The 5,248-nt window shown below is 46.2% G+C and overlaps 1 pseudogene; it reads right to left on the bottom strand.

Annotated features, from left to right (window-relative positions):
- Nucleotides 1-4,177: 4,177 nt before the first annotated feature.
- LOC124078179 (14-3-3 protein beta/alpha-like) lies at nucleotides 4,178-4,895 on the bottom strand (annotated as a pseudogene).
- Nucleotides 4,896-5,248: the final 353 nt, after the last annotated feature.

Below are 5,248 nucleotides of genomic sequence, written 5' to 3'. Positions count from 1 at the left end.
TAATTTTTTATTGTTGGCTGTTCAAAACATTACATAGTTCTTGATATATCATATTTCACACTTTGATTCAAGTGGGTTATGAGCTCCCATTTTTACCCCATATACAGATTGCAGAATTACATCAGTTACACATCCATTGATTTACATATTGCCATACTAGTGTCTGTTGTGTTCTGCTGCCTTTCCTATCATCTACTATCACCCCTCCCCTCCCCTCTTCTCTCTCTGCCCCCTCTACTGACATTCATTTGTCCCCCTTGTATTATTTTTCCCTTTCCCCTCACTTTCTCTTGTATGTACTTTTGTATAACTCTGAGGGTCTCCTTCCATTTCCATGCATTTTCCCTTTTCTCTCCCTTTCCCTCCCACCTCTCATCCCTGTTTAATGTTAATCTTCTTCTCATGCTCTTCGACCCTACTCTGTTCTTAGTTACTCTCCTTATATCAAAGAAGACATTTGACATTTGTTTTTTAGGGATTGGCTAGCTTCACTTAGCATAATCTGCTCTAATGCCATCCATTTCCCTGTAAATTCTATGATTTTGTCATTTTTTAATGCAGAGTAATACTCCATTGTGTATAAATGCCACATTTTTTTTATCCATTCATCCATTGAAGGGCATCTAGGTTGGTTCCACAGTCTTGCTATTGTGAATTGTGCTGCTATGAACATCGATGTAGCAGTGTCCCTGTAGCATGCTCTTTTTAGGTCTTTAGGGAATAGACCCAGAAGGGGAATAGCTGGGTCAAATGGTGGCTCCATTCCCAGCTTTCCAAGAAATCTCCATACTGCTTTCCAAATTGGCTGCACCAATTTGCAGTCCCACCAGCAATGTACAAGTGTACCCTTTTTCCCACATCCTCGCCAGCACTTGTTGTTGTTTGACTTCATGATGGCTGCCAATCTAACTGGAGTGAGATGGTATCTTAGGGTGGTTTTGATTTGCATTTCTCTGACTGCTAGAGATGGTGAGCATTTTTTCATGTACTTGTTGATTGATTGGCAGAGCCGCCCCCCAACCCCCGCGCCTGCCAGGTAGGGGGAACTGTGACCACCGACAGAAAAGGCCCAGTGGCCCGCGGCGGGACAGAGCTTCCAATCACTCCTGCAAGGTAGGCGGGCCTGCGACCCACCGGCAGAAGAGGAGCAGCGGCCTGCTGAGAGGCTGAGCCGTCCCCTCCCCATGCGCCGGCAAAGTAGAGGGAACTGTGACCACGCACAGAGCAGGCCCAGCGGCCTGCTGAGGGGCAGAGCCGCCCCACACCCCCCGCGCCTGCCAGGTAGGTGGAACTGTGACCACCGACAGAAAAGGCCCAGTGGCCCGCGGCGGGACAGAACTTCCAATCACTCCTGCAAGGTAGGTGGGCCTGCGACCCACCGGCAGAAGAGGAACAGCGGCCTGCTGAGAGGCAGAGCCGCCCCCTCCCTCCTGCGCCTGCAAGGTAGACGGAACTGTGACCACCATCAGAACAGGCCAGACCTGCAACTGAGAGACAGAACAGGCCCAGTGGCCTGAGGAAGGGTAGAGCCGCCCCCCCCCCGCGCCTGCAAGGTAGGCGGAACTGCGACCCACTGGCAGTACAGCCCCAGAGGCCTGCAGAGGGGCAGTGCCGCTGCCTGCGCCTGCAAAGTAGACAGAACTGTGATCACCGACAGAACAAGCCTAGCGGCCCGCAGAGGGACAGAGCCGCCGCCCGCGCCTGCAAGGTCGGCGGACCTGCTACCAACCGGCAGAGCAGGCCCAGCAGCCTGCCGGCGTGGTAGGCACATTGCCCCAATTGGAGGAGGGGCAGAGCCGCCGCCCGCGCCTGCGAGGGAGACTTTGCAACTATACAAGACCAATATAAATATATAGGGGGAAAATTCAATAGCACAACAGTTTCACCAAGTAGAAAGGATCGCGAACAATATGAAGAGACAAGGAAAGAAAGGACCACAAGCATTGCAGATCAACTCAACGTTAGAAGAGGTAATAGCTGCAGCAGATGGAATGTCAGATAAAGAATTCAGGATATACACGCTTAAGATGATCTGGAGTCTCAAGGAAGACATCAGACGGCAAACTCAGACAATGAAAGATCACTTCAACAATGAATTACATAAACAAATCCAAGAAGCAAAAGGTCAACTATACAGGGAAATAGAGGTTATAAAAAACAAACAAACAGAAATCCTAGAAATGCAGGAAGCAATAAGCCAACTTAAAAACTCAATTGAGAATACTACCAGCAGAGTAGAACACTTAGAAGACAGAACATCAGACAATGAAGATAAAGTATTTCAACTTGAAAAGAACATAGGCAGCTCAGCAAGACTGTTAAGAAACCATGAGCAGAACATCCAAGAAATATGGGATAACATCAAGAGACCAAATTTAAGAGTCATTGGGATACAGGAAGGGACAGAGTTTCAAACCAAAGGAATGAGCAATCTATTCAATGAAATAATACGAGAAAACTTCCCAGACTTGAAGAATGAGACAGAATCCCAAATCCTAGAAGCCTACAGGACGCCGAATGTGCAAAATCATAAGACCACTCTGTGCGTGGTCACAGTTCCCTCTACCTTGCCGGTGCAGGGGGAGGGGGCGGCTCTGCCTCTCAGCAGGCCGCTGCTCCTCTTCTGCCGGTGGGTCGCAGGCCCGCCTACCTTGCAGGAGTGATTGGAAGCTCTGTCCCGCCGTGGGCCACTGGGCCTTTCCTGTCGGTGGTCACAGTTCCGCCTACCTGGCAGGCGCGGGGGGTGTGGGGCGGCTCTGCCCCTCAGTAGGCCGCTGGGCCTGCTCTGTGGGTGGTCACAGTTCCGTCTACCTTGCCGGCGCAGGGGGAGGGGGCGGCTCTGCCTCTCAGCAGGCCACTGGGCCTTTCCTGTCGGTGGTCACAGTTCCGCCTACCTGGCAGGCGCGGGGGGTGGGGGGTGGCTCTGCCCCTCAGCAGGCCGCTGGGCCTGCTCTGTGGGTGGTCACAGTTCCCTCTACCTTGCCGGCGCAGGGGGAGGGTGCCTGAAATCATTATTAATTTAAGAAACATGGAAAAATGATTATTCAGGTCTTTTTAAATTGAGTTTTGTCTTTGTTTTCCTATTGAGTTGGGTGAATTCCTTATACATTTTGGATGTTAACCCTTAACCCTTATTAGATACACAATTTGTAAATATTTTCTCCCAACTCATGGGATGCCTCTTCATTTTCCTTTGCTATGAAAAAACGTTTTGACTGTATGTAGTTTCTGTTATTTATTTTTGTTTTGTTGCCTGAATTTATAGTGTGATGTCAAAGAGCTTGACTCCTATGTTTTCTTTTAAGTGTCTTATGGTTTCAGATCTTATATTTGAGTCTTTAAATGGTTTTGAGTTGATTTTTGTTTATGGTGTAATTTATAGGGTTAAATTTCATTCTTTTGTGTATAGATACCCTGTTTTGTGAAAACCATTTATAATGAGGAGTCTGTCTTTCCCCCATAGTGTTATCTTGGTGGTCTTGTTGAAAGTTAGTTAACTGTGTTTGCTGGGATTTATTTCTGGGCTCTTGTGTTTCATTGCTCTGTGTTTGATTTTAGGCTAGTTCCATGCTGTTTTGATTACTATGTAGTTTGAAATCCATAAGTGTGATGCTTCTAACTTTGTTTTTCTTTTTTTTTCCCCTCAAGATTGTTTTTGCTATTCAGGAACTTTTATAGTTTCATTTGACTTTTAGAATTGCTCTTTTCTATTTCTGTGAAAAATGCCATTGGAATTTTGATAGGGATTCCATTAAATCTATACACTGCCATAGGTAGTGTGAACATTTTAACAATATTAATTCTTTCAACTCACAAAGTCAAACTTTCTATATATTTGTGTCTTTTTCACTTTTCTTGTGTAATTAAGTCATTACTTCATATGTTCCCATGTTCATTGCAACTTTACTCATTATCCCATATGAATAAATTAATATTAATATGGATAATTTGCGTGTAAATGGCACTATCCCTGCCTTTTTAAGGGCTGAATGATATTCTGTTTCATAATATTCCATTATATAAATAAATAAATAACACATTTAACACCATTTTATTAAATGAAATAGATAGTATCCAGCTTTCAAAAAGCAGGGAATACTACTTTTTTTTTAATTGCACATGGATAAATATGGTGGATGCAGAGTGATAGTGAGTAGATCCGAAAGCATGATAGACATTAGTCCTCCCCCTCCCCAGCATTTCCTTCATCTCCCTGGCTTTCCAGTGTCCACACAGTGAGATCGTCCCTAAGTAACTGCAAGATCCGGGTGCTGACTTTGTAAGACTCTTCATTCGGTCTATCCAATTCAGCAAAAATTTTATCAAATGCTGTTTTGCCAGGCTGCAGGCCTTTTCAGGAGGGTTGAAAATCTCATAGTCAAAGACTGAGAAATACAATGGCAGTCCGAGTCCAACTGGGTGCGAAGGCTGCATTTCTTTCTCTGTAATTTCATATGGTTCCTAGTAAGCCTGCTGGGAGTGCAAGGCTGGGGTTTGTGTATCATCTCCAGATGTCACCTCAGAAAAACACCAAAATAATCTTTCATTTTCAAGATCGTTGTACTTCCTGGTTGCGCAGCATTGGGAATAAGGTATTTGTCCAACAGCTCTGGAACATCACTGCAAACGTCCTGCAGACCCTCCTCTATCTTCTCAAGGTCCTCTTTGCTCATCTGCTGCTGCTTCTCGTTGCTCTCTGTTTTTGGTTCCCTGTTGAGGAATGCCAGGAAGAACTGCGAGCACCTACCACATTTTTGGAGGCAACAGAGCAGATTTCTGGCATCACTGGAGAGTTGGTGACCTCGTCCTGGGCCTGCCTGCATGACTGCAGACATCACCATAGTGCCCTCCTGCTCAGTGAGTTTGGCTTTCTGTACCTGCTGGCTTTTGTCCATGGTTATTACTGTGAGACAGCTGCAGGAGGGAAAAGTGCTTTCAATGAAGCTCTGGAAGACTCAATTCCTCCCACGCCACTCCCCAGGTGGCTGCGGTGGCATTGATGGAAAGGGCAGTTGTGGCAGTTGAACTTCTGCTTCAGCCCAGAAGCTGCCATTTGTGACAACATAGAAGAAACTGTTAGAGTAGGTAGATAGACATGAAGGTGGTGGTGGTGGGGAATAGGGCTCAATCCATCTTAAGTGGCAAAAAAATCATCCCAACTCGAGTGACAAGATACCCTGCTCATGCATTTGCCTCCTTCACCCCCAGGCACTGCCTTCTTAAACTGAAAAGAAAGGAGTAGCCAACT

This window comes from Marmota monax, unplaced genomic scaffold (assembly GCF_021218885.2).
Source record: "Marmota monax isolate L192 unplaced genomic scaffold, Marmota_monax_Labrador192_F-V1.1 WCK01_AAM20220418_F8-fsc00110, whole genome shotgun sequence".
Classification (NCBI taxonomy): Eukaryota; Metazoa; Chordata; class Mammalia; order Rodentia; family Sciuridae; genus Marmota; species Marmota monax.
Note: the sequence above shows the minus strand (reverse complement) of the source record. Positions and strands in the feature narration are given on the sequence as shown.